Source organism: Oncorhynchus gorbuscha, linkage group LG06, assembly GCF_021184085.1.
Source record: "Oncorhynchus gorbuscha isolate QuinsamMale2020 ecotype Even-year linkage group LG06, OgorEven_v1.0, whole genome shotgun sequence".
Classification (NCBI taxonomy): Eukaryota; Metazoa; Chordata; class Actinopteri; order Salmoniformes; family Salmonidae; genus Oncorhynchus; species Oncorhynchus gorbuscha.
The window spans coordinates 63,625,889-63,639,088 of record NC_060178.1 but is presented as its reverse complement, the minus strand read 5'-3'; positions in this window follow the sequence as shown (position 1 = coordinate 63,639,088).

Genomic DNA, 13,200 nt, shown 5'->3' with positions numbered 1-13,200 from the left:
TCCGCCATGTCTGATGACCCGACAATGGGGACTTTTTAGTCTATACTATAGGATGCTATTTTAAGCTATATAGCCAAGGAAACAGACCGATGCTATGCCCCATAACACTGGTGTGGAAAATAGTCTAAAAACAGTTAAGGCTATGCAGTGGCTCCAGTTAACCAGTGGTCCAAATTAAAGCATAGGCCTACTTTTTTTTAATGCAGCCACACTTTCTGGGCTGCATTTACACAGGCAGCCAAATTCAGATCTTTTCTCCACTGATTGTGAATATTGAACAGTAGGAAACATATCAGAATGAAATATGGCAGCCACTCCAATTAATATGAAATGTTACGTTTTGTATGGTATGTAGGCTATTAATTTGTGGATGTCCATCATCCATTTTGTATATGTTACAAGTTACAAGTCATACATTTTACAATTGCAATTCGTACAATATGTTACGAATAGCAATCCATACAATATGTTATACATTTCAAAACGTATGATATGTTACGAATTCCAATTGTGTGGCAAAAGTGGCTAATGTTAGCTAGGGTAGGGCATAGGGTTAAGGTTAGGTTTAGGAGTTAGGTTAAAGGGGAAGGGTTAGCTAACATACTAAGTATTTGCAAAGTTGCTAAATAGTTAAAATGTTACAGTTGTCCATGATGACATTCGAACACGCAACCTTTGGTTAGCTCGATATTTACGTTGTTGTATAAAACAGATGATTAAGTCATCTTCTGTCTTGTGTAACCATACTTAACGTAATATAACATTAAGTTGAGTGTCCTGAATTTACATTGACTATGTTACGTCTACTCTATGAGACCAGGCTGCATCGTATAACAACAGTTCATTTATACTGCATAATATATTAATTATCCCTTTAGAGAGTCCATTGAAAATTCAAATGTAAAGTTGCTGCCATCTGCTGTACTGTATGGGTATGTCCTGCAAAATGTGGACAAAACACAGCTTCTCTTAGAAATTCAATAGACCACATAATTTTATGCCTAGGCATTTATTAAGATTTAAGAGTGTTCTGTTGGGGAGTAACTGATTACATGTAAGCATGTACATGTAATCTGATTACTAAAAACTGTAATCAGGTACATTACCAGCGGTAATATTGTCATCAGATTACAGATATTTTTGAAAAGCTAGTTAATTACTTATTTGATTACTTTTAAAATCAGAAAGGTTTGCGAAAAAATACATGAGGACACCTTTCCGTTTTCTCAATCACATTCAATTAAGCATTGAAAAAAGGTGCAAGTGTACTCCACCTGAGCGAGTCTGACCACAAGGCATACCACTATAAATGACACACCAAATGTGCTTGATGGATCCTTCTCGTCTTCTTCTAATTTACATTTACATTTAAGTCATTTAGCAGACGCTCTTATCCAGAGCGACTTACAAATTGCATGCCATTCAAGGGGCAAGTAATCCAATACAATGAATCAGATTACTTTACTGAGTTTGACTAATCCAAAAGTTACGTTACTGATTGCAATTTGACAGGTAACTGTAAATGATTACATTTATAAAGTAACTTATCAAATTAACGTGGATTGTTTTTAATAATGTCAATAAAAAAGGCATAGAAACCGTAAATTACTTGATAACAGAAAATAAACGTATTTCAATGACACAGTTAAAAATACATTTTTGACTGACCAGTGTTGATAGTTTCAAATACATACAATTTAAAATTCACGAAATTTCGATTTGAAATATTTTAGACAACTGCGCAACCTTGAGGGAATCTTACTTGAGTCAGAAAATGATGTTCATATGATAGGTAAAATGTTCAAAACCTTGCAGTGAACATATTCAATTGAAAATCTCTTCGAAAAAATAAACTATTCGAACCAAGACCTGAAAAGAACTGATGTTGGCACAAAATGGAGGGAAAGTTGGAGCATAGCGAACGAAATTACGGTTAACGAATTTGTACGATGAATCCAGTATAAAGATAATGTATAGAATGTACTATACAAGAGACAAAATTCATACATTTTACATCATAACGGCAGAGGTATGTCCAGGTCCTGCCGCAGAACAAATCAGTTGGACCGGCGTTTTATTTCCATAAGCAGGAAATACCTCACATTTTTTCATGGGTGTAATGGTAAATACCAGACAGCTAATCAGCCTCAATGAAGTGAAGTATTTTTAATTAATTAATTTAGACCAGAGTAATTATATAGTTGTGGCAAAACATACGATTACTTTAGGGGAAGCCAGCACCCGAACAGTGCACTGTGCAATCACCAGCTTTCCTTTCCAATTTGCAAGATGCTGAAACCAGAGATCTGTATATCTGTATATCTATATATATATATTTATATCTATATTTTTATTTATTTAAATTTTTTAAGTTTAACCTTTATTTAACCAGGTAGGCTAGTTGAGAACAAGTTCTCATTTGCAACTACGACCTGGCCAAGATAAAGCATAGCAATTCGACACATACAACAACACAGAGTTACACATGGAATAAACAAAACAAACAGTCAATAATACAGTAGAACAAAATAAAACAAAATGTCTATATACAGTGAGTGCAAATGAGGTAAGTTAAGGAAATAAATAGGCCATGGTGGTGAAGTAATTACAATATAGCAATTAAACACCAGAATGGTAGATCAGCAGAAGATGAATGTGCAGGTAGAGATACTGGGGTGAAAAGGAGCAAAATAAATAAATGCCAGTATGGGGATGAGGTAGGTAGATAGATGGGCTGTTTACAGATGGGCTATGTACAGGTGCAGTGATCTGTAAGCTGCTCTGACAGCTGGTGCGCTTAAAGCTAGTGAGGGAGATGTGAGTCTCCAGCTTCAGAGATTTTTGCAATTCGTTCCAGTCATGGGCAGCAGAGAACTGGAAGGAAAGACAACCAAAGGAGGAATTGGCTTTGGGGGTGACCAGTGAGATATACCTGCTGGATCGCGTGCGCACGAGTGGGTGCTGCTATGGTGACCAGTGAGCTGAGATAAGGCGGGGCTTTACCTAGCAGAGACCTGTAGCCAGTGGATTTGGCAACGAGTATGAAGCGAGGGCCAACCAACGAGAGAGTACAGGTCGCAATGGTGGGTAGTATATGGGGCTTTGGTGACAAAACGGATGGCACTGTGATATACTGCATCCAGTTTGTTGAGTAGAGTGTTGGAGGCTATTTTATAGATGACATCACCGAAGTCGAGGATCGGTAGGATGGTCAGTTTTACGAGGGTGTGTTTGGCAGCATGAGTGAAGGATGCTTTGTTGCGATAAAGGAAGCTGATTCTAGAGTTAATTTTGGATTGGAGATGCTTAATGTGAGTCTGGAAGGAGAGTTTACAGTCTAACCAGACACCCAGGTATTTGTTGTTGTCCACGTATTCTAAGTCAGAGCCGTCCAGAGTAGTGATGCTGGACCGACGGGTAGGTGCGGGCAGTGATCGATTGAATAGCATGCATTTAGTTTTACTTGCGTTTAAAAGCAGTTGGAGGCCACGGAAGGAGAGTTGTATGGCATTGAAGCTCGTCTGGAAGTTAGTTAACACAGTGTCCAAGGAGGGGCCATAAGTATACAGAATGGTGTCGTCTGCGTAGAGGTGGATCAGAGAATCACCAGCAGCAAGAGCAACATCATTGATGTATACAGAAAAGAGAGTCGGCCTGAGAATTGAACCCTGTGGCACACCGAAAGAGACTGTCAGAGGCCCGGACAACAGTCCCTCCGATTTGACACATTGAACTATCAGAAAAGTAGTTGGTAAACCAGGCGTGGCAATCATTTGAGAAACCAAGGCTGTCGAGTCTGCCAATAAGAATGTTGTGATTGACAGAGTCGAAAACCTTGTCCAGGTAGATGAATACGGCTGCACAGTAATTTCTCTTAACGATGGCGGTTAGAACCTTGAGCGTGGCTGAGGTGCACCCATGACCAGCTCTGAAACCAGATTGCATAGCGGAGATGGTATGGTGGGATTCGTAATGGTCAGTAATCTGTTTGTTAACTTGGCTTTCGAAGACCTTAGAAAGACAGGGTAGGATAGATATAGGTCTGTAGCAGTTTGGGTCTAGAGTGTCACCCCCTTTGAAGAGGGGGATGACCGTGGCAGCTTTCCAATCTTTGGGAATCTCTGACGATACGAAAGAGAGGTTGAACAGGCTAGTAATAGGGGTTGCAACAATTTTGGCAGGTAATTTTAGAAAGAGAGGGTCCAGATTGTCTAGCCCGGCTGATTTGTAGGGGTCCAGATTTTGCAGCTCTTTCAGAACATCAGCTATCTGGATTTGGGTAAAGGAGAAATGGTGGGGGCTTTGGCGGGTTGCTGTGGAGGGTGCCGGGCAGTTGACCGGGGTAGGGGTAGCCAAGTGGAAAGCATGGCCAGCCATAGAGAAATGCTTATTGAAATTCTCAATTATAGTGGATTTATCGGTGGTGACAATGTTTCCTAGCCTCAGAGCAGTGGGCAGCTGGGAGGAGGTGCTCTTATTCTCCATGGACTTTACAGTGTCCCAGAACTTTTTTTGAGTTAGTACTACAGAATGCAAATTTGTTTGAAAAGCTTGCCTTAGCTTTTCTAACTGCCTGTGTATATTTGTTCCTAACTTCCCTGAAAAGTTGCATATCACGGGGGCTATTCAATGCTAATGCAGAACGACACAGGATGGATGTTTTTGTGCTGGTCAAGGGCAGTCAGGTCTGGAGTGAACCAAGGACTATATCTATTCCTAGTTCTACATTTTTTGAGAGGGGCATGCTTATTTAAGATGGTGAGGAAGGCACTTTTAAAGAATAGCCAGGCATCATCTACTGACGGGATGAGGTCAATGTCATTCCAGGATACCCCAGCCAGGTCGATTAGAAAGGCCTGCTTGCAGAAATGTTTCAGGGAGCGTTTGACAGTGATGAGGGGTGGTCATTTGGTCGCAGACCCATTACGGATGCAGGCAATGAGGCAGTGATTGCTGAGATCTTGATTGAAAACAGCAGAGGTGTATTTGGAGGGCGAGTTAGTTAGGATGACATCTATGAGGGTGCCTGTGTTTATTGATTTGGGGTTGTACCTGGTAGGTTCATTGATAATTTGTGTGAGATTGAAGGCATCAAGCTTAGTTTGTAGGATGGCCGGGGTGTTAAGCATGTCCCAGTTTAGGTCACCTAGTAGCACGAGCTCAGAAGATAGATGGGGGGCAATCAATTCACATATGGTATCGAGAGCACAGCTGGGGGCAGAGGTCTATAGCAAGCGGCAACAGTGAGAGACTTGTTTCTGGAAAGGTGAATTTTTAGAAGTAGTAGCTCAAATTGTTTGGGTACAGACTTAGATAGTAATACAGAACTCTGCAGGCTCTTTGCAGTAGATTGCAACACCGCCCCCTTTGGCAGTTCTATCTTGGCGGAAAACATAGTTAGGAATGGAAATTTCAAGGTTTTTGGTGGTTTTCCTAAGCCAGGATTCAGACACGGCTAAGACATCTGGGTTAGCAGAGTGTGCTAAAGCAGTGAGTAAAACAAACTTAGGGAGTAGGCTTCTAATGTTAACATGCCTGAAACCAAGGCTTTTACATTTACAGAAGTCAACAAAATGAGAGCACCTGTGGTGTGGGAGTGGAGCTAGGCACTGCAGGACCTGGATTAACCTCCACATCACCAGAGGAACAGAGGAGAAGTAGGATAAGGGTACAGCTAAAGAGTATACGAACCGGCCGTTTAGCACGTTCAGAACAGAGAGTAAAAGGAGATATCGTACTATTTTTGTCAAAACAGCATCAGATACATGGTTTACACATGCTAAGACAGAGGGGCGCTGTTTCGCTCGATCAGATGTTTTATATGAGATTGATGCGTCTTTCTGACGATGCGTGTCTCAGTCAAATAAATCAATATTTCAATATTTTATTTGGACGGGCAAGGAGGTACGGTAGTGTGGGCCAGGCCTCCTAAGGCACTCCAATTATAACGCTGCCCAAGTCATGTCTTAAGTGTAAAGTAATAATGACTCAATAATCAAAAATCCAACCATGCTTTCTGGGAATGCTATAAAGTCCGGAAGTTGTGTGCAGAGGTAGAAAGTTGGATGTCAGAAGTATTATAATGAACATTTACCTTTAACCCGTCGGTCTGCTTATTACAACACATTGCATGTGGGGTGTAGTGAGATACCCGATGGATTGGACAATCCTCTTTTCATCACTCATCTTGTAAGGTATTTTCTCCTCTTCTTCCGAAGAGGAGAGGCGAAAAGGATCAGAGGACCAATATGCGGCGTGGTAAGTGTCCATGGTTCTTTTAATACGTAAATGTACACATGAACAACTGAATACAAGCACCGTGAAAACCCCAAACATTCCTATCTGGTGCAGAGACAGGAACAATCACCCACAAACACACAGTGAAACCCAGGCTACCTAAGTATGATTCTCAATCAGAGACAACTAATGACACCTGCCTCTGATTGAGAACCATACTAGGCCCAAATCATAGAAAAACAAACAGACTGCCCACCCCAACTCACGCCCTGACCATACTAAATAATGACAAAACAAAGGAAATAAAGGTCAGAACGTGACACATCTTGAGAAAATGTAAACAAAAAACGTGGAAATGAATCACTCCGCCATCATTAATTACAATGGAAAAATCAAATGATTTATTATTTAAATAATGAAAGTGCTGGGCTACGGAGAGAAAAAATGGTGCAGTTTCAGGCTTTGTGGGGGAAAGTGATGTGTGCTAGTGGGTCTGGGCAGGTGTGATCAGTTGATGTTTGTTTGATGATGTCGTTTGCATGTGTATGCTTTGTATTGTTTTTACAATACAATATTTATGTCTAGGTTAGGCCAGAATTGATGTACAAAATTGGGTATGTACCACAGCTAAGGCGAGGCGAGGGAACAACCAATGGTGGCGTGATACGTCACCAACAAATAAAAATACTATAACATGGGTCTAGTTAGCGAAGACACTTAAAATACTTATCCAGGAGTTGTAAGATCTGCAAGCGTTAGCAACGTTTAAGCGTAGTTAGCTAACAGCAAACTGACAACATTGAAATGTCCATGTTAGGTATGCTAAGCTAGCCCGTCTAATAGACATCAATACAAATAGTGGGGAGGTTAAATTGTATATTTTGTTGTAGGTGGTACAGAATCTGATTCCACCCACATGCTCTTCCAACCTCTAGCTCTGTACAAGGTGAAGGTAAGTTGGCACATTTACTAAGGTCGCTCAATTTACAGTAAGCATGGTATAAACATAAATTGGGTAGTGTTTGTTATGGGGTTCCAAGTGTTTTTTTTAACCTTTTCCTTTTTTTAAACCCGGGTAATCTGGAGCCATTCCCCAGTGCCCTGCTGAAAAATACCCCAAAGCAGTGACATTTTGGATACACGCATGAGGGAGCGGACACACCTTTCTGTTATGGAGCACAACAAGATTGTGGGACAGAAACCAGAAAGGGGCACTTGAAGGATATAAAATAAAGATAACAGTAATGACACAAACACTTCATTTACAGACAGTACTTTGAGATGAGAAAGTTTTTTTTGGTTGTGCAGGGTTCTGCTTAGACAGTAAATGTATTGTTGTCTATGAGAGCGATTGAGGTGCCATTTCTCCATCTCCAACACAACTATTCATACTGTGTAAGAACTTCCTTTCAAAGACTTTTTACACTTTCTTTAGCCCCCCAGCCCATTCACTGTGTTGACTGATCTTTCCTCTCTAAAGCACCTCCCAATGTCCCCTCATTGTCCCTAAACAATACGCTAAATGGTCCCATTCTGTTGATACCTTTACCAACAAAGGCATGTTGCCCTACATGCCTTCCACAAAAAGTGTCTTTCCAGCAGACGAGCAGTACCAGCAAATCTTCTGCAAGAGGACCAAACAGTTGTTGGTTAAGAAGCCCTACACCACTTTTGGCAGAGTCTTACCCAGCTGGCCACTTACCGCAGACAGGACAAGAACATTCGTCATAAGCGCAAAGTCTCAGCTTCCCCAACCCACCAATGCCGAACACCATTGCCAGTGTACAGAAGCCGGGTAAAGGACTATGGCTGCGTTTACACAGTCGGCCCAATTCTTATATTTTCTTCACTAATTGGTATTTTGACCAATCAGATCAGCTCTGAAAAAGATATGTGATTAAGACCAAATAGTGGGATAAAAGATCACTATTGGGCTGCCTCTGTAAACACAGCCAGTGTGGCTCAGCATAAGACCATGTGTAGAACATGGGTCTCCAAACCTGTTCCTGGAGAGCTCCTCCTTTATGTTTTTGCTCCCACCACAGTTGTAACTAACCTGGTTCAGCTTATGTTGAAGGAATTTAATTCCTCTGTTTTAATTCCCAATTAAAATTAAACACTGTCAATTCATAAGAATTTGTAAGACCCTTATTTTATAGGAATGGACAGAGCCCCGGTCTTAAAGTCAAGTAACAGCCTTTATTCAAGAGAGTACTGAGTACACACACATTTTGCCACAGGTTATAAACTGACAATGACATCAGGGTTTTCTAAATGTTCCATCTCTTCTTGACACTGATAGAAAGGCTCTATAGCTCTCAAGCCTTCCCTCCTCGCCTAGACCCAAGGTCAGTCAATGTAGATAAGCATTCCAGTCAGTCTGGAGATATAGTTAATTCATTTGTACCAAGGAACAGACCGTCATTGTTCTAAACTCTTGACCACATACACACACACATTATTTTCAGTACTGGGATCAAGAAAGAAAACTCATACATATACAGTAACATTTAGTATTCTGATTAGTACATCCTGATTGAAATGTATACATAATTAGTCATTATAGATAAAAAATTCCCTTAACAGCTTATCAACCACCTAATTATTAAAATCAGGTGTGCTAGATTATGGTTGAGGGAAAATGTACAGAACGGTAGCTCTCCATTAACAGGGTTGTAGAGCCCTGATGCAGAATCACCATGAGATAAATATGGATCTTTTCTTTCAAATTATCTTGGAAATTTGTATGCCTTTATGGATTCAGAGAATATATTTATATTGCCTGTACAGGGCTATGTAGCATCAAACAGATGCTCAACATTGTTTTTGTCAAAATCTAAAATGCAAGGGTACACTATTTAATGCTAAATCAAGTAGAAAAACAAAAACATTGTATGAACACTGTATTACAGTTCAGTGTGTCTGGGTGTTTCTCAGGTGTAGAGACACACAAGTGCAGGGAACTGTAGCTACATATTGTTACACCAGATAATGTGATTTACCCAAAGATTCTTACAGACATCGTCTAATTTCAGGTCTTCTCTCATTGATCGAGACAGGTGGGTGTGCACCCCAAAGAGCTGCATGGCATGATAACCGAGACCTACTTCGATTACTGAGAGAAGACTTGAAATAGACAAGATGGCGGCTTACAAATTGATGGATTATGTCATGGAGCAAAAAGTATTTTATTAACAGAGCATTTTTTAAAATCCAAACTGACCCCCTGCAACTGGATGCAGACATTTTATGAGACTCTTGTTTCCCTGAATCAATGATGAAGACGACATCGTTAAGATTGGTTAAATTCTCTGTGCTATGTCAAACATAACCTATCCTGTAACTCCCAGTAATTGAATAGCATAACTCTTTGGTTAAATCACATTATATGGTATAACAATCTGTAGCTATGAACTAGTGGTCATGATGAAATTGCCATTCACAAAGAAACATACAGTATCGTCAGTGTACTAAAATTCAGGGAATACAGTGCATTCGGAAAGTATTCAGACCCTTTTCCACATTTTGTTACATTACAGCCTTATTGTAAAATGGATTAAACCGGGATAAGACAAGCAAAGCCTGCAGGCTATGTGATACAATTAGTAAGAAATAGGTAACACAGGTAATTTGAAAGAATAACCTTCTTCTATAACTATGCACTGGTCGAAGGGATTATAGTGTGGACATGTAGGGCCCAAAGGGATGTGTACAATACATGTTTTGTGGGAACTAACGTCTGGCTGCAGCCAGTACTGTATGTGACAATGACGAAGCAGTCATGTCAACACTATAGAACCTGACAAAAGTGTGAGGTGTGGCACAAGAAGCTGCCCCACATACATCGTCCAATGTAACGACCCAAAGAAGTGTCCAGATGTTGCCACACCTCTAGTAGAATGTGCTTTAAGTCCCTCTGGGGGGAGCCTTGCACGCAGAGGAGTATGCCAAAAAGATAGCTTCGACTATCCAGCGAAATAGTCGTTCTCTGGACAAAGCCTTACCCTGTGCTTGTGTACCAAAGCACATAAACAACTGGTCAGAGTGGCGCAGGCTGCTTTTCCGAGAGCGCACGGACAGAGTGTAAAGACACACCTCTTCCTCAGAGCGGAACGGAGGAGGGAGAATGTAGCCAGATCCATAACCATAGATTTAAAACCAGATGTAATAATCTTAGGCAAATAAGCGGGGTTAGGTGTCAATGTAGCCCTCCACTTGTCCTCTGAGAACACCATGCATGACTGGTGCACGGAGAAGGGCCACCAGGTCACCTACCCATTTTGGTGCCCTTCATAAACCGAGAGGCCAAAATGTGGCTTCCCATCTATATCAGAATGGAAAGCCAATATAGCAGCCAAAATAGACCTTCAATGTAGAAGGAGAAAGGCTTTTATCAAATATGATACCGATACTGCAGTGAAAGAGCCACCTGTATGTGTAGAGACCTTCTTGAACTAGCCTTAGCACTCTGTATAGTCTTTATAACCGCCAGAGCTAACCCATCACTGAAGACGTTCCCGTTCAGGTACACTACATCTCCAAAAGTATGGGGACACCCCTTCAAATTAGTGGATTTGACTATTTCAGTGACACCAACAGGTGTATTAAATTGAGCAGGGAGCAGCCATGCAATCTCCATAGACAAATGTTGGCAGTAAAATGGACCGTACTGAAGAGCTCAGTGACTTTCAACGTGGCACCGTTATCGGATTCCAACATTTACAACAAGTCAGCTTGTCAAATTCCTGCCCTGCTTGGAGTGGCCCGGTCAACTGTAAGTGCTGTTATTGTGTCACTACCAAGTTCCAAACTGCCTCTGGAAGCAATGTCAGCACAAGCGCTGTTCATCGGGAGCTTCATGAAATGGCTTTCCATAGTCAAGCAGCCGCACACAAGCCTGAGATCACCATGCACAATGCCAAGCATCGGCTGGAGTGGTGTAAAGCTCGCCACCATTGGACATTGGAAATGTGTTCTCCGGAGTGATGAATCACATTTCACCATCTGGTAGTCCAGCAGACTAATCTGGTTTTGGCAGATGCCAGGAGAACACTACCTGCCCGAATGCATAGTGTCAACTGTACATTTTGGTGGAGGAGGAATAATGGTCTAGGGCTGTTTTTCATGGTTCGGGCTAGGCCCCTTTTTTAAAAATCTCTTTATTTTACTAGGCAAGTCAGTTAAGAGCAAAATCTTATTTTTAATGACGGCATAGTTCACTACTTTGTTCAGGACCAGAACAACAGATTTTTACCTTGTCAGCTCAGGAATTCGCTCTTGCAACCTTTCGGTTACAAGTCCAACGCTTTAACCACTAGGCTACCTGGCACCCCCTTAGTTCCAGTGAAGGGAAATCTCAATGTTACAGCATACAAAAAAGTTCTTCCCACTAACTAGTCGTTATGCATCCTCAGAGAGGCATCTTTTTAGTTGATTATTTTACCACCTTTTTTCCCCCAATTTTGTGGTATCCTACAGGCTGGCATGGACGTCTCTCAGTTCCCAGTGTTCTGCGTCCTCGAAAGAACCAGCAGTTTGGGGAAGGGCAGAGGCAGAGTCCAGTATTGGAGAGACGCACCTTGGCCGCTCTTCCGTAAGTTCTCGCGGAGCTATACAGGAGGAGCTGGGTGGTGGAGAGATAGAGACCAGGTCCACTCGATGGCGGAGAGAAGGCAGAGGAAGCACGGAGCAGTGGATACAGAAGAAAGGGTCCGTTACATCCACCTCTACGTGGTCCGAGGTATTGGGCGCACTCTCCGTGAAAGTCCCTCCCTGACATGAACTCCCGGCAGGTGACGACACCTCCGTCTGAGGAGAAATAAACAGTTAAAAAACAGAAATCTGAAGGAATCCATCTGGTATCCTCACTCAAAGCTTAAGAACACTGTTTGAGTGTGATTGGGAAGGCGATTATAAAATAATTACCTCAGAATCTTGTCTCCTGCAAGCGTGACGCGTTAGCTAGCTAGCTAGAAGGACCGTTAGCAGTGGCTAGAAAGCTAGCTGACTCAGGCTTTTAAACGGACAGATGTCAAAGGAATCTAAAATGTAAAAAAAATATGTCTTTGTCGCTCGGTCGAAGACGTAGGGTATCTGAAATTGAGCAATTTGGATGAAAAAAAGTAAAGATTAATTTTCAGATGATAAGAATGGTGGCTTCGATAAACAGCGGTGGCTGAATAAAATAAGAATGAGACTCTCTGACAAGGCAGTGCGTGTTATTGTCTCTGGGGTGGGGCAATATGGCCCAAATTGGCTAATCACTGCCTGCTATGGCCAAGACTGGACTTCGGTGGTTTCAAAGTAGAAAATTATTCAGTGGTGCTGTCTGGAGACAGTTTATAGCATAGTACAAACTTGAGTTTGAAATGAAGTAAAACCTGGTAGGTAGGTAGGTAGGTAGGTAGGTAGGTAGGTAGGTAGGTAGGTACGTAGGTAGGTAGGTAGGCAGACAGTAGTCTATCAGGCATGCTTTGGCAAATATTATTTTATAGTAAAACTGGCTTCAGTTTTAGATTTACAATAGTAAATTGTTGTATTATTGTTTCTCCTCAATGTTTGCTAGTAAATTTAGCTATCTAGCTTGGTGGATATACATTAGTTTGGAATCCTATCTTGTGTCATGCTTATAATTTTGTGAGATTGAAATTGTTACACAGGTAGCTAGTAAAATAATTTACAGTTGTTAATGTTACACATTTGCTAACAAGTTACAAATTCAGGGTGCTTGTTTGAATGAATGTATGTTTACTTGCCTGCTTCTGCCTACCACTGCTCGGTCAGATACTTAAGATACTTGTATGCTCAGTCAGATTATATGCAACGCAGGACACGCTAGATAATATCTAGTAATATCCTCAACCATGTGTAGTTAACTAGTGATTATGATTGATTGTTTTTTTATAGGATAGGTTTAATGCTAGCTAGCAATTTACCTTGGATCACTGCATTCCCGTAATAGGC